This window comes from Anabrus simplex, chromosome 1, assembly GCF_040414725.1.
Source record: "Anabrus simplex isolate iqAnaSimp1 chromosome 1, ASM4041472v1, whole genome shotgun sequence".
Lineage (NCBI taxonomy): Eukaryota > Metazoa > Arthropoda > Insecta > Orthoptera > Tettigoniidae > Anabrus > Anabrus simplex.
In genome coordinates, this window is record NC_090265.1 from 1,402,125,405 (window position 1) to 1,402,148,897 (window position 23,493).

Below are 23,493 nucleotides of genomic sequence, written 5' to 3' on the forward strand. Positions count from 1 at the left end.
AATACAATTTCCGGTCATTTGTGTTTTATTGAGTTTTACCGTACCGACTATGGTAAGAGAGGTATTTCGGAGTCGGAAGAAAACTAAATGTGAAGGCCTACAATATCGAAAGCGCATAACGTTAATCAACAATAACATTACATTGGCCATTGTTTGTTGTGTTGTTGTTTGTCTCTTATGCCGCCTCTCAACTCCGATAGATGATATTACTGCTGCGTACCAAGTATAATAACCTGACTGAATATTGGTGGGAAATAGCCGGGGAGTTAGAATTCTTCTTTAGCATGCCATTCCTCTGGTTCACACATTTTCTGATATTGCTAGTACGTAACAAACTGGTTCATCATAGTATTCCAGCTATTCGATACCTACCTTGACGCGCTGTTTCGAATGAGCAGTAGGCATACTTACGGGAGAGGCTCACTTAGTAGAGTAGTAGTTGAAATATGGCCTGGTCTAGAATAACAATTAGGGCTATTCCAAATCATAGCACCACATGTCACTAAATAACTCAAAATTCAACCCTGAAAAGAGCCGTTTCTTAAGGAAAGCTTCTTCCTCTTCAATTTTATTAAATTCCACATTCATTTTATTCCAAATTAGCAATGAAGAGGGGTTTTCTCCTTTGGCTTGTAGGAAAAAATTGCCTCGAAGTCAGATAGATTTTTCCGTCACCAGTTTAGTAAATTGATACTTTCCGACTCATCGGGGTACTCCTAGGAAACAAATTAGTAAAAGGGCATAGTTTTTGCCCTGGGAGTCATCACTATTCTACCCCCTCCCAGCCGAAAATGGACGAAGAGTGTTTACGGCTCACGGCTTGGTCATTCCAGCTCTGGAACTTTGGACTGTTAGATCGGCAGCGTGGTACTGTTCTTTAAAAGCGAGAAAATTTGTGGTTTTTCATTTGAATTTGTATTTCATATGAAAGCTTTGCTTTTAAACGTGCCATTCCTACTGACGTCATTGTAATGTACGTCCATTTCAGTTGGGAAAACCACTAAGACGGTCTTTCTGAGGATGTAAAAAGGCAGGTGAAGAGTGTCTACCATTATAATGAAAGCTCCCCAACCTGATTGTTACCATTACAGTGAAAATTCTATAACTCAGTCTTCATATGAGAAAATATGTTTGGTGACTTCCCCGTTGCGTTTCTAGGGTAATGTTAAGAGCTATGCAATTCATACAATCTTGCTCACAACATGTACAATGCCTAACTTAGAATTCTAACGCAGAATTCCGTAGCGAAGCACGGGTACATCAGCTAGTAATAATATACGTGGTGCTGAATATGAAACAGAAACAGTTGTCGCTACAAAATTTGGTACCGAACTGCTAGGAATTTTCTGCTTTGTATCACAAAAGTCTATTTCAAACGAATTCGACAAATGGCCCCTCTTCAATTTCTGTATCACATATAGACCTACTTAAAGAATATCAAGTACGTTATTTAAATGTTACCTTCAACAAACGAATTATGTATTTTTTTAATATTTAGATACAAAAATAATATGCAAATGTAGTTGCCATTAATTGTTATTAATTACTATTTTTTTAAATCTCAATACTATTGCATTAATTGTAATTAATGCTATTAAGCATGCAAAATGACGCCCAACTTATATTTCTAAATGTGCAGCTATGGAACTTCTAATTGTACTCCAAGCTGTTGAAATGCCCAACTGCCTCATTAATCTTTGGATGAAGTTGACTTCCGCGCTCCTGATTAAAAGTTGACCAATAATACCTCACACCGGGCATTCTGATTTTATGGCATTTAGGATACCTTCGTATCAATTTTAATGTTAAATTTTACCCTGCAAGATGGAAAGGAAACTGGAAATTTATTGTATTATGTATTGTTAATTTTTAATGTCCTGTCTCGGGTAAATACTAAAAGTGTCACCTGTGGATTTTGTAAAGAGAGACTTGTGAGTTCTGAAAACACGGAGTACCCAATGGTTTTAATCTCGCGATCCTGAATTTCGACTATCTCTGCTGAGCATTAACCGACAATCTGCGGAATTGGAGGACGTCATCCTTCCAGTGTACTAGTACCAGTATGATAAGTCTTGGTATGAATATTAACCGATTAAGAGTTTTTAAATTGACTCCTGCCCCTAGCATGACTGTGAATGCCACGTCTGTGAGGCTTGATGCAATTTGTACAGCTCAGTAACATTGAATGTGTGTGAATAAATGTCTACTAGGAGACGAAAACAAATATCAACTACTGCACCCAAGGAAATTAAAATAAAATTATTTTAAATATTTACTTCTTGTTGGCTAAATATGGGTCGATAAAGATAAAGATATTCCACACTGATTTTCAAATGTGTTAGCATTGATGTACACGGTTCTACATTAAAGCAATCGCCTTAATATTGAGTCTTGACCTTTCATACGCCTGAGCAGTTTCTGGATGTATGGATGAAAGGGTCAGATGGGCGCATGGATTCTTTGTGAATGGAAGAGATTTGTGTATTTCAAAGACACAAAAGAGCTCACAATATGAAAGGGGATTGGAAAGAAATTCTCTGGATTTCTTACCTACTGACATCAATTTAGTCTTCGAAAGGCTAATGGTCATACCATACTCATTGCACCGATTTTCAAATTCCAAGATATTAGACTGCAGGCTTTCGGCACAATCTGCCATTAAGACCTAGTCGTGAGCACAGGCCAGACTGCTTACTACATTTCCACCTAACTGAATCCCTTTCTAACTCTTTACACCTTTCAGCAGATGATCCATGTAAACTACGAACAACTAAGGTGAAAGATTACAGCCTTGTCTAATCCCTGTAAGTACCCGGAATCAAGAATTCATTCTACCGCCAATTCTCACCGCAGTCCAATTGTCAACATAAATGCCTTTGATTGATTTTTATAATCTTCCCTTAATCCCATAATCCCCCTGTATGGTGAATATCCTTTCCCTACGTACTCTGGCATACTCTTTCTCTAGATCTACTCTACACCCTATTTCTCTCGTAGCATTTTTCAATTACCTGGCACATACTGAAAATCTGATCCTTACAGCCCCTCTGTGGTCTGAAACCCCACTGGTTTTCATCCAACTTCCCCTCAACCACTGATCGCACCACCCTTCGAAGATGCCAGTGAATAATTTACCTGGTATGCTAATTAATGAGATAACTCGATACTTGTTGCAAACCTTCCTGTTTCCTGGCTTATAGGTAGGTGCAATTACTACTTTTGTCCAATCTGAAGGTAACTTACCAACACTCCATGCCAATCTTTTCACTATGAAATGAAAAACCACAGCCTATTTCCAGTCATTCAACCTGGTCAGGAATGGAATGAATGGTCCCTATATAGCAGCGAGGATACGAATTATGCCGGCTGCCGAAGCCTGTCCCACTCCTCTATGGCAATGATTAATGAATGGAAGATGAAGTGAAAGGATATTAGAGAGAGTTGCTGGAATGAAACATGACAGGGAAACCCGGAGTACCCGGAGAAAAACCTGTCCCGCTTCCGCTTTGTCAAACACAAATCTCACATGGAACCATGGAACCCAGCGATGAGATGCCGGCGCGCTTCCGCCTGAGCCACGGAGGCTCAATCTTATTACTCTACGAAGCTATTTCATTCCTGCCTTTCCGCTATACTTCACAACTTCAGGTCTAATTCAAGCTATTCCTACTGCTTTATGACATTGAAGTTTATTTAACATTGTTTCCACTTCCTCAAGCGTAATTTCACCAACATAATTTTCCTCCTCCAGAGGAAGATTTACTTTTACGTTGAGATGATTTTCAAAATATTCCATCCACCTGTACAGTGATTCCCTGGGATCTATTATGAGTTCACCTGAATTATCCAAAACACTGTTGAAATCCTTTTTTCGCTCCCGTCCTAAGATTCTTTGTTACTATCGAGAAAGGTTTCCCTGCTGCTTGACCTAACCTTTCCAGGAGATTACCAAAATCTTCCCACGACTTCTTTTTGAATTCAAAAACTATTTGTTTATCTCTGTTTCGTTCATCTACGTACAATTCCCTGTTTTCCTGTTTGCATCAGGAGTCGTTTCTGATAAGCCTTCATTTTACGTTTACAAGCTGCTCTCACTTCTTCATTCCACTAAGATGTTCACTTTATCTCATCTTTACACACAGTTGTGCATTCCATTGCTTTTTCTACTATAGCAACCCTGTATGACACCCATCCTCTTTCTATATCCTGAACCTGATTACTGCCCAGTGTTCGGAACTTCTCACTAATCATATCCATGTACTTCTGTCTAATTTCCTCATCGCTGGAGATTATTATCTCTGGCATAAAGGTTAAACAGCAACGGACCCCGGTTTGAACCCTATGGAACACCAGAATATAAACTACTGCCTCAATATCCTTCAATTTTAAATCTAGTTGCTGTGACATAACCTCCTGATTGACAGCAATAAGTACCTCTCCACCCCTCTTGGTAACCGTTCTATATCTACCATATACATTATACCTATTTTCTAAGAGTTCACTATTGCTGACGTCACCCCTTAACCATGTCTCGGAAATTAACAATAAATCATGTTCCGAATCGGTACTATTTAGGAAAAGTTCATTTAGTCTGGTACTGAGTCCTCTCACATTCTGATAATAAATAGAAATTATATTAGAATCCATTATGAGTTTGAAAGATAAGCCATTTTAGTTTAACTTACTGACGTTTTCAAGTGTTTTTTAGGTTATACACGTAAATTACTGGTCCTCTTCCCGCTTGCAAAGCTTTATGTTGCCTGAAAGATCACCCCACAAATACGCGTAGTTCTTCTCATATCAATCTGCGCGCATGCCCAAAAATCTTCTTACGATAAAGAGTTAAGTTCTGGTTTATGTAAATTATTCCATTACTTGGAAAGGCAGGCTGGGATGCGTTCAGATTCCTCTTCATTTTTCGTCTCCGAATAAAGTTTTCTTTATCTGTTCTCCGCACAAACTTCACAATGATTCCCGCTAAAGATTGATGCGGTTTTTTCTTTAATCTGTGGCAGGTGTCGATCATTTCGTTGTTCACTTCAGTGTCCAATGCTCGACCTAACACCTTCACTAATTCAAGCGTATCTTGTGTTTTCGTTTCAGGAATTCCATGAATTTCGATGGAATTCCTCCTGCCATATTAGTCTAAATCGTCAAGCTGCAATGTTACATCGTTTAGCTGCGTTTTAAGTTGAAGGTTCTCTTATTTCAATTTGTCAATGTTTTCTAAGCACGCCGCTATTTATTTTGATTATAGCTTAATTAGCTCCGCGGCGGTGTCAAGTTTCTCATGAGTTAATTCTAAACACTTGTCCAGTTCCCGTTCGGTTTCCGTGTTCTTTATTTTCACGTTCTCTAGTTCTACCTTTACACTTGATATCTGTGTTTTAACTTTCACTGCTTCATTCCTCAGCTCAGTTAGTAGTTGGTAGATATCATTAGGAGATGGCGCCTGCGCTTTGTCACCACTGGCTACAACCTGACATGTCTTACACTTCCATAACCGTCCCTCCGATTCTATTATGTTCACGCCCTGTTCTGTTAAATCAACACATTTACTATGGCACCAACCCTGACATGCTCTGCACTTAATTTTCTGTGAACTATTCCGTTTGCCAATAGTTTTACCACATTTTAGACATGAATTCATAGTGAAGAATTTGCGAAAAGGTGAAACGATAGTACTCCCTTAGTTTGAAATTGTGTGTTGGAAACAGTGCATTCACTACTATTTGTTTACATCTAACCTACACAATTCGTACTCACTTTATTTGGAATTTTGATGTTTTTTAAGAATTTCGATGCACACGTATTTATCAGTCTGATAGTAAAATTCTACTTGTTAGAATTAACTACCTCTCTAGCTGAATATACAAGGTATAACACACTGAAATTACACAATTTGAGGGAGCTTCACCGCCACACAACTACCAACCATCACGCCATAACTGTGAGAATGTACTAAAATTTATAAAATCAGCTCCTGAGCCGCATTCTCATAAGAGAGTGTCTGTGAGACAAATAACTTCAGCCAAATGTATCACTGAAAATGAAATGTTCATGCCCAAATTTGTTTATTCTTTACTAAGCGTTAGATAAGTGTGGTCATCAAACCCATCTTGTTATCCTCTGTGTGTGTGTGTGTGTGTGTGTGTGTGTGTGTGTGTGTGTGTGTGTGTGTGTGTGTGTGTGTGCGCTTGTGCACTCATGAGTATGAGCTGTGATGTTACGTGGAAATATGCATTAAGATGCGATTGTTGTGATATACGTTACCTCACTGAAAGTGGTCTTGACGCAGACTTGAGATTAATCTCAGAATTTGCCATCTCCTTGAATGGGAAATAAGTGAAAAATAATTGGAGTGCCTTAAGTAAAGTCTCGGTTGTTCATCAGAACAGATCCTGGTAACAACTAGCCTCCACAGTAATATAGGTTATTAACACCAATAGTAACGTAGTTGAGCTGATAATCCTTACGTTTCTATTCTGTGAAGAAAGTTACACTGTAGTCTTTCGAAGGAAAGTTACTCAACTACAAATTCAATTTTAATACGAAACGCAGTCCTGTCGAAATCGTGCAAGACATTTGAAGGTATAATATTATTTACTAGATGTTCAAATGAGAAGAAAATTAAATTCGTAGTCCATACAGCCGATTAAATGCAATCGATCTGCTAGAATGACAGATGAATATTTAGAGGTCGTGGACGTGCGTCTTCTGTGAACTGTAGGTTCTTGTTGAGAATCCGGTCTGGATTGAGGTAGGGATAATTCATGGTAGACCTACACCCCTTTCAATATAATTTCCTGCGATCATCAAAATCTACAGTCAAGTATTTTATGTTTGGTTTCTCAGAAATTCTCCATGAATGTACTATGTATATTACTTCAGCTATTTAAATAGTTGTCCTAATAAATTACTACTATTGTCCGTAGACTTGAAATTGTTGACGCGTTTTTGACTACTTTGTCAGCCTCAGTAGTATACTTGTGTCTCTACCTTATCTCTGCAGGCCCAGGCGTGGTACGTTCAAAATTCGATCAGAATGAATGTAATTTAACTGATGAATTACGGAGGCAGAAATCCCGGTGGAATATGACTGAAGAGGATGTAATGCAGTCCACGTGACACAATAAAGTATGCAGAATCTGACGAGCAGTTGTCGCCTTGGCAGCCGCAAGACTCGTAATAGGCCTAGGTTTTATGTGCCATGAGAAGATTACTTACTACTACAGTACCTGCTTTAATAATAATAATAATAATAATAATAATAATAATAATAATAATAATAATAATAATAATAAAATTAATAATAATAATAATAATAATAATAATAATAATAATAATAATAATAATAATAATAATTGTACCGGGCGGTACACCTCTACACCGTTTATTTAAAAGTTGCGCCAGTTGAAACTCCTCTTCTGGAGGAAGGTTGAACTTTATCTACTCTATTAATTCTCTACTTTCTCAGAAGATGTCACCACGTGGAAAATTTTGAGTTTTTGAACTGTGTCACTTTTGATGTGTTTTTGTTTCGCTTGAAGTAAGAAGTGTGAACTTTCTCTTCTAGAGGACACTACTGAAGATCAACAATAGCGCACCCTAGTGCGGAGTCAAAGAACTATTTTGTTGGAGAAATTTTTATTTCAAAAGTTTGTTTCTTGTTAAATTTCTTTCTGTTATTGTTTAAGTTGGCTGTATACCCCTCTTTTTCCCCTTGTTTTAGATTTATCCAATCCCGAATTTCTTTTAGTAATTTCTGACCAATCTGGTGTATCTTCCCCCAACTTGTATCTGTTGCGGGGTCCTATCCAATAAAAACATTGTGGGCGGGTGTTTTCATTCCCCTAACGCCTAGAAACTTCCGCGAGAGTATATAAACTGCTGATTTTAGGGTCTCCGGGCCACTTCTGTTCCATCTTTCAGTGTATTAAGTACATAGCAGGAGGCGGGAAGCGCCTCTTTCCTCGGCGGCGGTCAACAATAAGGTAATGGCCGATTAATAAATTCTTTCTTTTCTTGCTCAGCAGTTTAACTTTCGGGGCGGGTTCTAAGCGTTCAACCATGTAACCTTTTCCTAAAATGTAAAAACAACTGGTATCTATTCTATTTTAAAACGACATATCGGGATAGAGAGTGCTTAACCCTCTCGAGCTCCCACTCACTTCGTCTTGAGGTGAACTTATTCTCTCAACCAATTCTTCCGTAATGTAATGTAAATTGCTATTAAGTCACCTCTGTAGTATGGAATTAGCCCTTGTAATAACGGCCTAGTGCCAAAGTAGGTTTTAAAATCAAAGTGTATTAGGAGTGCAAGTTCGCCTCCTCTCAAATTGTTTTAGAGGTCATTCAATTAACCTGCTTTTCATTTAATAGACCTCAGTAGATTGGGTATTCTACCCCTGTGTTTATGTCCGTTGAGGACAACTTGAAGGTGGAGTTTGGTGTGGCCTAGGAGAGGCTTAAATTAAAGAGCGTGTGGCTCTTTTGGAAACGGAGTGTTGTATGCCTCGAGGAGGCTTTACTGTGTAATTTGGAGCAAGGGCTCCAGGGTTTGATTGGGGTCTTCTTCCCCTTTGTTAAAATTTGTATATCGGAAAGTTGGGCTAGTTGCTCAAAAATTGTGAACTCAGGGCTCGAAGCCCAAACTCTGTAATCCCTGTAATTGTACATTTCAAATTGTGTTTCGGCTACTAAGTACCTGTTCTTTGTTATTACTTAATATTGAAAAGGAAATATAACCTTGTTAACTTTTACATTAACTTTGATTCCGTAGTTTGAGACCCATTCACGCCCGCACCTTCTTACACCTCTGTCTACCACCAAAACTCGGTAACAAGTGGTAGCAGAGCGTGGTTGAATGGGTCTCAATTTAGCCCCTTTTGACGGCTAAACATTGTTTGTTCCGAACTCTAACCATTTTCTCAGTTGCTGGAATTTTTTGATTTTTTCCAAGTTGTTCTGTCATCATGCCCGGCCCTCGCGATGTTCTCCTTCTTAACTATTTGCGCAAGGAGGAGTTGATCTATGAATTGACTATTAGAAATGTACAATCTGGAGGCACGGTTGCAGTAGACACTAACAAGCTTAGAGAGTCCCTTGATTTGCCCATTTCCATCCCCAATTTGGGAGAGAAAGAAATTGACGACTCTCTTTCCACGATCACGGAGAATATTACTGGGCTAGCTTCTGTAGTTAGTTTTTTTTGATGAAAATGATCCGTCTCCAAATCAAATTAAGCGTGTGCAAGGCAGGCTATACCATTTTTCGAATAGGGTTAACGATCTGTTGTCTCTAAAACTGAATGACGTTCAGAGGAAGGAAGCTAGTACGCTCCTGGAAAATATTTCCGAGTTATCTAGTAAGGTCACTCAATTGTTAACTGGGGAAGTTCCTCCCAAATCTGATCAACCCACCATAGTGAATCCAGGTAGTGAGGAAGCGCCTCCCAAGGGAGAAGTTAATAGGATAACCGTTGCTGCTCAAACTATCCCTGCCCCATTGGACAACGAATCTGAACGTCGTGCATCATTGAGTAACATCCGTTCTGAATTGACTTCCTTGCCATTGAAACCTTTACCTACTATGTCACCCGGATTTAGTAGCTTGCCTCATCCATTGGCAATGTTGCTCAGAGGTATATCCAAGTTTTCTGTTAATACCACCAGTGACGTAATTTCATTTTTAAGATTTCTAGTGGAATTTCAGGATCATGCCCTTGTTTTTTCTCTGTCTCCATGTCAAATCTTGCAAATTATCTATCCGTATGCTATTGGTATTCTCTCCGACAAAATAGTAAGAGCCATAGCTGAACAGTCATCTATTGAAGATTTTCATGCACACTTGCTTGCAAACTTTATTCCCGCCCGCGCGAGGTCATCGCTGATTCAAAAGTACTATTATCGAGTACAGAGGTTGGATGAAAACTTGGCTGATTTCATACAAGACATTAAGTTTTATACCAGGGTGTTTGCTCTTCACTTCCCTGAGGATCAAATTGTACAAGCTATTGTGGAAGGCATTTCACCATCTTATAGGTCATACTTGTGTTTTGCGGCGTGCCCGCAAACTTTCTCTGAACTTGAAGCGTTGGCCGTCTCAGCGGAAGGAGTTAGATACGCCGATTCTTTGCGTGTAGCGAAAGAACCCCCGCCTTCCTTTAGTAACACTCGGCCTCCCCCTCGCCGACCAGTCACGCCCCGTAAATGTTATGCTTGCGGGTCGCCTGACCATCTTCGCAATAAATGTCCATTAGTCAAAAGTAGTAGGGCAAATAATGGAGCTGGTTCAGCACAAGGCTGTTTTAAATGTGGGGCCTTCTCACATATCGCCAAGAATTGCCCAAACTCAAATAGCACCCCCTCCTGCTCAACTTCTGGTGCAAATTCCACCTATGCCAATAATAAAAAGTGACTAGTGGCTTCAGCTGAGTCGACTAATCAATCTTCCCGAGACTCAGCCCCTAGTAAACAGATTGTAAATGCAGAGAACGATCAGCCTTCAAGTTCATCTTTTGAATGCCCTAAAGAATGTCTTAGGATTGCGGCGAATACCACCGCACCTGTTCCTTTTCTTAAGGTTGAGGTAAATAACGAGCCTATAACAGCTCTCTTAGATGCAGGTAGTGTTTGTTCGATTATTGCGGCTGAATGGTATTCTAAATTGAAAACGGTTTGTAAACTTCCTGACTATGTCTCTTCTCCTGTTCAATACGTTTCGGCTAATTCATCTCCATTAGAAATTCTAGGTTCCTTACTGGTCAAAATTCGTGTTTTTAAGTTTACATGGAAAGTTAAATTGTTTGTGGCCAAGCAATTGTCTTGCCCCATTATATTGGGAGCTGACTTTATTTCTCACACGGGTCTTGTGCTCGATCTGCAGTCTAGGTCGTGCACATTCAAATTTGCTTCTAGTTATAAAATCCCACTATTAAAGTGTAATTCTGTGTCATGTTCTTCTATTTCGCCTATCCAGGATGAGATGTTGTTAGACCTTAGACATCTACCTGAGGAGCAGGCTGATAGTATTCGCAAACTGTGTCAGTCGTTTCCCGAGGTGTTCTCTGATACTCTTGGTGTCACTGACCTTATTGAATACAAAATTGAGGTTACGGATTCGATTCCTGTCCGTTTTCCACCGTATAGGCTATCTCCACCTAAAATGAAGGCTCTGAAGGAAATCATCGATCAGATGTTGAAGGACGGTATTATTAGGCCCTCTAAGTCAGCGTATTCTTCGCCTATTTTTCTAGTACCGAAACCCCAAGGAGGTTTCAGGCCTGTCATTGATTACAGGGCTCTCAATCGGAAGGTGGTGTTACAATCTGTGCCCCTTCCCGACCTTCATTCTTGTTTTTCATGGTTTCGTAAGGCCAAGTTCTTCACCATCTTGGACTTAAATCAGGCCTACAATCAAATTCCCCTTGCCGAAGAATCTAAACACCTTACAGCGTTTGCCACGGACTGGAATTTATACGAATACAACCGCGTGCCTTTCGGGCTCCCCACGGGGGCAGCTGTGCTCACTAGGCTACTAGATAGGGTCTTCTCCGACATCAAATTCGAGTACTTATATCACTACTTAGATGATGTCGTAGTATTTTCAGAGACTTTTGAAGAACACCTAGATCATCTGCGAGAAGTTCTCGATCGCCTTCGTAAGGCTGGGTTAACTGTTAAGTTGTCCAAGGTTGCCTTCGCTAAGCCCTCTATGTCTTTCCTAGGGCATATTGTGTCACCCGATGGTGTAGCAGTTGATCATTCTAGAACACAGGCCATCCGTGATTTTAAACCTCCCAAGGACATTAAAGGTATCGCCAGGTTCATTGGTATGGTGAATTTCTTCAGAAAGTTCATTCCTAACTTTGCTAATAGAGCGGCGCCCTTAAACCTTCTTCGTAGGAAAGGCATCAAATTCGAGTGGGGACCTTCTCAACAAGCCGCTTTTGAAGACCTTAAATTAGCTCTTTGTAATGCCCCTGTACTTGCTATGCCTGATTTCTCGAAGAAATTCATCGTCCAAACCGACGCGTCGTCGTCAGCAGTAGCTACAGTCCTTCTTCAAGAGACTGAACTAGGGAGGCGACCCATCGCCTATGCGTCTAGGACATTGTCGGCTCAAGAAGCCAAGTATTCCATCTATGAGCTCGAAGGTTTGGCAGTCTTATTTGCCTTAGAAAAGTTCCGTCTCTATCTGGAACACGTTAAATTCGACCTGGAGACAGATAATCAAGCCTTAAGCTGGGTCTTAGGTAGGCCGCGTCGTACTGGTCGTATAGCCCGCTGGGCTATTCGTATTTCCGCCTTCCAGTTTGATGTTACACATATCAGAGGTACCGAAAATGTCGTTGCTGATGGACTCAGCCGTATGTTTCATAACGACGTAGAGACCCACGAACCGGTCGACAGTTCATCACCTTCCGAGTCCATACTATCTGGTGTTAATGCCATCTTAACAGATGCTCCCATGCTTTTTAGGGATATTGAGAAATACCAACGTGAAGATCCGACGCTGGCTCCGATAATGGAAACCCTTTCTTCTGGGGAACATGCTGTCCCTTATGTTCTGAGGAATGGTGTTCTATGTTGCCCTTCGAGGCATGATAAGTTGATGAAAGTTGTTGTTCCAGCGGTTCTTGTACCTATGATCTTCAAATACTATCATGAGACCCCATTGGGGGGGCATCTTGGAATCTTTAAAACTCGTGAAAAGATTCGTGAAATGTTCATATGGAAAGGTATGGACGGTGAAATTCGGGAACTTGTAAAAGCTTGTAAATCTTGTTTGATCAGTAAACCCACCATGTCCACTAAAGTAGGCCTTTTGTCTTCTCATCAAGCGTCGCGCCCCATGGAACGCCTGTATATTGATTATGTAGGACCCTTCCCCCAGTCGAAGGGAAATGCCAACAAATTCATCTTTGTATGTGTAGATGGTTTTACCAGATTTTCTTGGTTATTTCCGACTAAGCTGGCTACCGCTCAGTCCACCATTACCTGTCTAAATTCTATTTTTGCTTCTTTTGGTCCGTGCCAATATATTGTATCTGATAATGCTAAGGCGTTCACATCAAATCTTTTTCGTAAATTCTGTTTTGACTTGTCCATCTCTCATGTAACCACTTCTGCTTATTACCCTCAACCATCTCTGGCTGAACGGGTTAATCGTAATCTCAGGTCCGCACTTATCGCCTATCATCATGAAGATCCTTCCAGGTGGGACACGTCCCTGCATTGGTTAGCTTTTGCTTTGAATTCGGCGATTCATGAATCTCATAAGTTCACTCCAGCTTCATTGATGTTCAAGTTTGTTCCCAACACGCCGCTCTCTAACCTCTGGTCTCTCAGTGACATTCTACCCGAGACAATAGATCCGGACAATATTAAAGATCTTTGGAAGAAGGCTAAAGCCAATCTTAAAGTGTCTCATGAAAAGGTTAGGGAAAGGTATGATCGTGGACGGAGACCCACCCCTTTGAAGGTAGGTGACCAGGTTATGGTCAAGAATTTTGTTCCCGCGGGCAAGCTTGCCCCCAGATTCCATGGGCCATGCATCATTCTCGATTTTCTCACACCGGTTACATTGTTACTAAGCAATCCAGCCACCGAGAGGATATTTAGGGTTCACCTGTCACAGGTGAAACCGGTGTAAATTTAGTTTCAACTTGCTTCATATAATTTGAAAGGATATGAAGGTTATATTTTTTTTTTGAGTTCAACTCTTAAGGCATTCTGCTCCTTCTATTTTATTTTATATGCAAGCATTTCTTGTAAACCTCCCCCGATTGTTAAACTGCCATCCTGTCCTTGTCACGGCCATTACCACGCTCCCGTCTCCTGCTCCACCACACTCAGTGGCTGGCTTAGATGAAATGCCATGGATATCTGCACGCCGCTGGCCCCTCAATCTCTTTACATGCCTGTGCCCTTAAAAGAAACATGATGGTCCAACACAATTCTGCCGCCTAGCTTAATGTTTCAGTGCCCCCGCAGCCGCGCGGCGCCGTGCAGCAACTGGAGCCAAGGTCGGGCCCCCTCGGCCCCAGCGAGGACGACATGTGCACGGCGAGCCGGAGCTCTCCTACCGGCCAAGGCTGACGTGCGGCGCACGACCTGCTACTTGCCCGCAGCCTGTATATGTTCACCGCGGGCGCGGCGTGTTTCAACACCTCTGCTCCCCTCATAGTGCGGGCGAGCGGTATCTCAGGGTACTTGAGGGGTCCGAGCGGCCTCCTTTTGGACGCAAGCTGCAACGGCCGGTCCGGCCATCCAACTTCATCAACATCAACTACATGGACAGTTACTATAAGAGATAACTACATTTGGGAATTCAACAGCAATATTTGGTGGACCGTGCAAAAAATTTTTCTTCACTTCTAAGTATTAAAAGTTTATCTTCAGAAATTCAAATTCTACAAACTTAAAGACTTTCATTCACCTGCAACAACAACATTTTGAAACTGAATTAAGAAATCTTGTAAATGCTTCTGCTATCTATCTTCGTATCAACATCATTACTTGGACTTTGTTTCAAACTGATTTCATGTGTCACCCCTGGAGGAACTTTTGGGGGGGGGAGGTCTGTACCGGGCGGTACACCTCTACACCGTTTATTTAAAAGTTGCGCCAGTTGAAACTCCTCTTCTGGAGGAAGGTTGAACTTTATCTACTCTATTAATTCTCTACTTTCTCAGAAGATGTCACCACGTGGAAAATTTTGAGTTTTTGAACTATGTCACTTTTGATGTGTTTTTGTTTCGCTTGAAGTAAGAAGTGTGAACTTTCTCTTCTAGAGGACACTACTGAAGATCAACAATAGCGCACCCTAGTGCGGAGTCAAAGAACTATTTTGTTGGAGAAATTTTTATTTCAAAAGTTTGTTTCTTGTTAAATTTCTTTCTGTTATTGTTTAAGTTGGCTGTATACCCCTCTTTTTCCCCTTGTTTTAGATTTATCCAATCCCGAATTTCTTTTAGTAATTTCTGACCAATCTGGTGTATCTTCCCCCAACTTGTATCTGTTGCGGGGTCCTATCCAATAAAAACATTGTGGGCGGGTGTTTTCATTCCCCTAACGCCTATAAACTTCCGCTAGAGTATATAAACTGCTGTTTTTAGGGTCTCCGGGCCACTTATGTTCCATCTTTCAGTGTATTAAGTACATAGCAGGAGGCGGGAAGCGCCTCTTTCCTCGGCGGCGGTCAACAATAAGGTAATGGCCGATTAATAAATTCTTTCTTTTCTTGCTCAGCAGTTTAACTTTCGGGGCGGGTTCTAAGCGTTCAACCATGTAACCTTTTCCTAAAATGTAAAAACAACTGGTATCTATTCTATTTTAAAACGACATATCGGGATAGAGAGTGCTTAACCCTCTCGAGCTCCCACTCACTTCGTCTTGAGGTGAACTTATTCTCTCAACCAATTCTTCCGTAATGTAATGTAAATTGCTATTAAGTCACCTCTGTAGTATGGAATTAGCCCTTGTAATAACGGCCTAGTGCCAAAGTAGGTTTTAAAATCAAAGTGTATTAGGAGTGCAAGTTCGCCTCCTCTCAAATTGTTTTAGAGGTCATTCAATTAACCTGCTTTTCATTTAATAGACCTCAGTAGATTGGGTATTCTACCCCTGTATTTATGTCCGTTGAGGACAACTTGAAGGTGGAGTTTGGTGTGGCCTAGGAGAGGCTTAAATTAAAGAGCGTGTGGCTCTTTTGGAAACGGAGTGTTGTATGCCTCGAGGAGGCTTTACTGTGTAATTTGGAGCAAGGGCTCCAGGGTTTGATTGGGGTCTTCTGCCCCTTTGTTAAAATTTGTATATCGGAAAGTTGGGCTAGTTGCTCAAAAATTGTGAACTCAGGGCTCGAAGCCCAAACTCTGTAATCCCTGTAATTGTACATTTCAAATTGTGTTTCGGCTACTAAGTACCTGTTCTTTGTTATTACTTAATATTGAAAAGGAAATATAACCTTGTTAACTTTTACATTAACTTTGATTCCGTAGTTTGAGACCCATTCACGCCCGCACCTTCTTACACCTCTACCTACCACCAAAACTCGGTAACAATAATAATAATAATAATAATAATAATAATGTTAACCACCCAATAACGGTATCAGGCTGGGCACTGGATACAAAGCATTGAACATCGACTTCCTTGCTTCTGAAAAATCCTATTGGCAGACGATCTCAACGTCATTCTCACCCAGGTCAAAAGATTACTACAAGAAACCGCTTAAGCTATAGGTCTACAGATTTAATTTGAAAGAATTGAAGTAATAATACTGATCTTCATAACATCGCTTTGCCTTTGCTGGCAGGACGTAGTGTTTACAGTGCACTATGTCTTCTGGTATGGGCTAGAGCAATATTGTTACTTTCATTGATCTGTCTCTGTCTTATACTTGGCTTTGACAATATGAAAGTGACTGAGGTATCAGCGATGCTAGTAATGCCATTCCTTTTGCAGCCAGTCCCTGCTATGAATGGTGTGAAACTGCTGCCCATAGGGTTGGTTGCTGCATGCATTTCAGTGGGCTAGGTAGACTGATATGTAATAGCGTCTTCTGGCTCGGTGAGAAAAGCAACGGGAAACTACCTCACTCCTCATTTCCCTAGTACGCCTCTTCAGTGACGCCTAGGCCATCTATGACAGCTGGTGGCGGAACTGTTGAGGATCCAACCAGCCTTTGGGCTGATGACTAAACATACAACATAACATCACTACATTTCCTTACCAAATCTGGAAACATCAAACGTTGCATTCATTTTAAGTACCCTAGAAAGATAATTTCCGTGAACTCATCAGAGAAAGAAGCACAGAAATATCGAGATAAACGTATGAAAACTGAATTTTACCTCTGCAAACCCAGTTATCAGTCCAGGTCAAATACCATCACCATACCACAGTAGTATGACTTGAAGATTCAATGCTTGGTGCTCACTCACCAAGATGAAACGGAGAGGATCCAAATGAAAGGATGTTCATGTGAAGGATCCTCGACCCACGTCAGAATTCTGAGTGCGGATGTCGCCTGAGGTAAAATGCAGAAATTGTACTTTGTATATGAAAAAAACCTCTCTTGATATGAGGAAGCGCTGTCATGCTTTACGGTCATCTGTCTGCCTAACACCAGAATACCTGAAAGAATTCTTGATCTTCCCATGACTTAGAAATTTGCCATTCCACGGGCATCTGCAGTGAAGGAGGTTTCTTTGAGACACTGGTTTCAGACAGAGGTAAGTTCATGATCTGGATACAAGGGATTTTGCGAAATGAGTGAGTAGACGACATGGCGCAAAGCGGTCCAAACCGTGAAGAACTGCATTCTCCATCAATATGAAGGAGTAGCGGAAATTCAGAAAGGGCGGCAAGTGTTAACCATGTTCCTTAGAGGCCTAAACTATATTATGTTAACGAGAAAAATAACACTTAACATCTGTACGGGTTACGACTGATGATTAAAGCTCAGTGTCATCAAATAATAAAATTGTCCAATGAGTTAAAATGAGAATATTATTTATAATTGTCTTGCCGGATCATGATGAAAACATCCACTCCAATACCTTAGGCTACGGGGCAGAGCAGCAGTCATCCTGGCACGCCCAAGACCCCTGCAGGCCTGTATGGGCCACGATTAAATTATTTATGAGTTAAATTCTTGCTATAATAATAATAATAATAATAATAATAATAATAATAATAATAATAATAATAATAATATTAATAATAATAATAATAATAATAATAATAAATCCTAGCATTTTATGAACACGTTTACAGGATGCATCAAGTCAGACTGACAAACCAGCTTCTCGTTTACTGGCAAAGTAAGGAGACCAAGTCATTATGATTGATGGAAATAAACAAAGATCTGCAGGAACTGGAAGGAACATAAAGAGACTTAAAATACCGGACATCTTTCAGGAGGATGCTTACACAAAATAGGTTCCAGAACAAACCACCAAGAAGGAAGACAGGTATATCTGGACAGAGGAGAGGAAAGAACAACACAGCCAGACGTTGCACAATTACTGGGGAAGCATCAAGTTGCATCCCAAACGCAACGGTTGAATATCGTGGTCCTTAGTCGGCTTGTACTAAATAATAATAATAATGATAATAATGAAAGTATTAATAATGAACTGTATAGGCCTTTGCTTACTCCCGATACTGACACCGACTGATGGTCCGATATTATTGCCATCTACCTAGTAATGATTCTATGAAGTAAATGTAATGTTGTGAGTAACAGATTACGAGGCATTCCACCAGAATCTTTTCTTATGCTTGCTCCCTTGATAAGAATGGGCATTAATTATTCAGCTTTTCAAACTTACTAACTTAAGCTGAAGACTAATTTTGATAATCCAAAGCTGACTTTGCATCCTGATTTTAGATAAGAGCGTCCACCGGTAGTGGTAATCCTTGAAATGTACATTCATCCATGAACAATATTAATCTATCTAAACTTAATAATTGAGTAAATGACTGAAAGTCTTTGTAATAAATGCTGTTAGAGTCACCACAAATTACTACAGGTTGCTAATCATTTTCATTGCTTACAGGCCATCTATGTATTCTAAATGGCTCTCCATTATAGATAAATTACTGCTGCCATTTAATGGTACTTCCTCATCCTCTTTTGTTTGAAAGCCTTGTTTTTTCTTTGCTATTTGGTGTAAAAGTGTGTGAAAGATCAAACCACAATATGAGGTGCTTTAGTGGATGCTTGGTAAAAGCTCCATATATCCATTCATTAATTTATGGTCAAGAGAGGAGTAGAGGGGCGAGTGAAGCTTGGACAGGCGTTATGTTTATGCTCCAATAATTCTTTGACCTCTGTTTGATGCTCCCTTTGAGGGAATTCATTGCTCATTCGGGCGTTGCTACACTGAGTTCATTGTCAGCACGACCCACTGCAGCACAACAGGAGGTAATGCATAAAAAGCATGACTTATGTTAGTTCACTGTATTATGTTAATACAGTGGGGTGTTATGTTAAATGATGCGTCACACGTATGTTATAGCTCGCCATGAATCCGGCGGACATTGAACGCAAACTGGTTGGTGGCAACCGACGATAAAAATAATATTTACAAAATAATGAATCATTCATATTTGAGAGGAAGTATGCGATAAAATGTGGTGTTTTTTTACTATTAAAATGCTTTTGTCACCGGAAGACAACAGTTACGGATGTTATTGTTTAGATAGCGACTGCTTTAATAACGTAACATTATTACTGGGATAAAATGAACAACCGTTCTCATTTGTTATTTTGGAGTTCCTATGACACAGGACATTTATCACGGATTGAGTCCCGTATACATGGGCTGTACGCAGTTACGAATCGTTCTGATATTTCATGAGTAGATTTATTATTTCCGTATAGACCTAGCTGACGAATCCTGTAAGTAAAATAATTTTCCTCTAACAGTGCCTGAATATATTACATAACGAAAACTCATTTTTGATTGACTTTGGTCTGGAGATTTTCTAACCCGTAGTTGGTCACGATGGTTAATGTTACGCATATAGCCACTCGTAAGCAGTGTTTAACACCTGAATTTTACATGATTTGCCAGTTGAAAATGTTATATTGCTAATTTATTACATATGAAGTAATATCCTTTCCATCGTTTGAACTTCAGCATCAAGGTAATCGCAACTATGTATAAATTAATATGAATTTCGTCAATGTACATTATAAAATATTAAAACCAATCATGAATTTGTCGGTTTTGGTACCACCAGAGCTAATTTAAAGATATTTCTTGCCTGACTCTATTCCTCAACCGAAATATGTAAAATATTAATAGAAATTATACATTTGACATAAAACGTTGAAGCAGAAAGATGGTTACTGGTCGTGCGATGAGGGAAATGTTCGTTCAGTCAATCCAACTAAAACAAGCTTCTGAAGAAAACCAATTTACTTTTGAGGTAACTCTTTTAATTGAGTAGACGGACAATACTGCAAAAGTAATTAATCGGATAGGTAAAGTTGGCAAAGTTGTGACCTTCATATTCTCGTTAGAATGCTATTCCAAATTCATTGTGGTGAATATGTTCATATCGCAACCAGTGACGGGTTAACGCATTTTATTTAGCCTTGTTAAATTGTGAGAAATATTGTGAACGCAGAAAATTAGTATTATAAGTCGATAGATTTTGGTCAGTTCGATTTATCCTTTACAGTCTTAAAGAAAGTCAGACGCGAGTTCTTAGATGATATGGATAAATTAATCAGGAGTACACTAAAGGAAATAAGTGGTTTTCCAACGGATAGTCCTGGCTTTATGGTATATAGTTCAGAAAATGTCGTAGCTAGGGCATTAATAGAGAGTCCTGAGAAGCTTTCCTTCAACACATTAACATCCGTGACAGCCTGGATTCGGTTGCTGACCCACTACTGATACAAACAAGACATAAACGGAAACCTACGATTCTTTGTTTCACTCCTGATGAACAACTTAAGGTGAAAACTCTTCGGAAAAAAATGAGAAATCTGCAGTTTGAAACACAGAAATATCTATCACACCGCGGAGATGGTATCTCGCAGGTTTCAAAATGGACACAATCAAATGCCTGAATTACAATCAAGGAAGGATTTTCAACTTCCCGATGGACCAATGCAATCAAAATGAACTGCAATCTGGTAGCAGTTCGAAGCGTTCCTAGTAGAAGCTGAGAAAACAATTGCCGTCACTGCAGCGAGATACAATTCTCCCTCATGTTCTTAGTTTCTGTCAGAAAGGTGGACTATCTAGAAATAACAGGCACCATAGGGTCAGGAGTAGCACTGCAGAACTTCTCAAAAATTCTGGAAGGTTTGAATTCTTAGAAGAAGTGTACCGTATCGGTGAATCTTGTAAATGTAAAGATATTGTAACGATCGACATCAGTAAGAGAAGCATCGGCTTTGTTATTGATCGAGTAATAACGTTTGAGAGTAACAATTCACAGACAAAAGAATTTGAATCTGAAAATAAGGGACACCACGAACCCTGTTTTTATAACTTTGAAGAAAAGTATCACATATACACCAGTTAGTAGGAGGTGATTGGGTTGCTCTTCTGTGCTCGAGGATTTATCACAATGTTTTCAGTTATTTTTCCTTCCTTAGACGTTTTACTTGATTCACTTCAATAGTAAATCACCATTTATACTTTACATGCTAAGAAAAACAATTTCTCGTCGGGGATAGCTGTACATCAGTGGAATTTCAGAATTAAATTGTATAAGTTAATTTTATCTCATAAATTATGTATGAAAATTTGAATGGAATTGCAGCACCTTCCTATTATTTTGATGCTTTTGCCGTATGGAACCCCTTGTTCTACAGCTGCTATTGGTTGTGAATTTTCTCTCTCATTTCTTTCTATCTGAATGTCTGTAGCTTACTAGATTTAATGGAGAAAATCCCATCATTACACGTTAAATTTCCTAAGTATGGAATTACTTACCAATTTATGGTGTAAGATCTTAATTCCCGCGGTACCACAATTGAATCCCACAATCTCCATTAATGTTGAATGTTGTTGACTGTGAAGACGTTTACATAATCCTGAAATATTTCTACTCAGTGTGCATTACAACGCAAAACTACAAGATGATTTGCCTATTTATCAAAGAACATCGCCGATATATAAATGCTATGTGTCCCACAAATAGGTGCATAGATGTCTTCGCAGTGGAGTTAAATACGTAACACTCTGAGAAAATTTAGGAACCTGTACCTTTTTTGTAATTATAAGTGAAAAAGTGAATTCGTATCATTAAAAATTATAGTTGCGTGCCTTAATATTGAGTGTAGTAATAACATATTTCGTTGGATAACAAAAGTTTAACTTTGGCTGTTGTGAAAATCTTTTCCTTTCTAGAAAGGAAATGGGCTTTAGGATACAAAAATTATATTATGTGAAGTAACTATTCTCAGGACAACTGACGCTGGGGATCGAACCCATGCATCTCCTAGTACAGATCCTGACTCCATAGCCGTAGCGCATCAACACGCGCGGCCACTCCGGTCGGTAAAATGGCAAGATGAAAGGAACGAAGTTCCGATTAAATTTTAACAGCTTTTGAAACGCAGTGTATCTGAATACGAATACCATTTGTGGTTCATTTTCCGACTGTACCCGAAAACAAAATTTTTAAAATTGTATTCCTGAAATACATACAGTATTTACAAATATTGAGAATTTTGACTATTCGCATGCACTATTCGTTTCATTTCGAAAGAAACAATATAATAATGTTATTTGTTTTACGTCCCATAACTACTTTTCGGGTCTTCGGAGACGCCGAGGTGCCGGAATGTAGTCCCGCGGGAGTTCTTTTACGTGCCAGTAAATCTACCGACACGAGGCTGACATATTTGAGCACCTTCAAATACCACCGGTCTGAGCCAGGATCGAACCTGCCACATTGGGGTCAGAAGGCCAGCGCCTTAACCGTCTGAGCCACTCAGCCCGGCGAAACAATATAAATTTCAAATTAATTACATACGAAGTACCTTGAAGCTGTTTTCTGAACCTTCTGGAATATTTTTTCAATAGTCGGTTTTATCGCAAAGGCAAAAAATTTAGATCCCTAAAAAAAAGGACATAGGAGGTATGGCTCAAAAAGCAGTCGTCATCAACGCTCTCAAAACAATTACAGCAGACATTTAACTTATATCATTATCAGTGAACGAAGGGCGAAGCACGGCGTTAATGATAAAAATTTCACTGCCCGTTTATAATAAAGAAATTACATGGTGAACTATTGAGGACGATGAGGTGTAAAACCTGTCTTGAAGAGCTCATATCGAATCTCGACGTTATAATACCTGCGGTGTGAACCCTGTCAACTTATTGACGGTATTTGCAATATGAACGATTGTGAGATGAGGGCACTGGGTACTGAGGTCAATCCACTGAGCCCACAAACTCAGTGTCACTGGTTCACTTACCAACAATTTCCTGGGGCAATATTAGTGAGACAAACTCGTGGTAACAAAAAGAGTAGCCCGCCGTAAACTCCTGGCTAAGCTATAAAATGTTCCTACGTGCTCTGCATGTATATCTGTCAACTGAAGCAGTGCGTTCTTTCCAGTGCACTGGATAAGAGAAAACAGTATATCTTAATTCTAACATAATATATCCTACATCAACAAAACTCTGATAGGCTCTTATACATACTTATGGACGAATTAATGAAGAATTTATAACCCATGGAATTATGATAAAATCAATGTACTATTTGTACATAACATGGCACTTTCAGAATATAACATATTAAAATATGCTATTTTATAAGATTAGAATCAATGTGGAACTTATTCATTCAAAACACTGAAATTTGAAATTAATGTTATAAATTTAGAGCATTGTCTTCAAATTAATTCCTTTCCGAGGTATTCTGTTCATCACAATATTTCCCACTGCTCTCTTCTATTCCCTTTTCATGACTGTCACGGTCATGCAAAACAAAACGTTCATTTTCA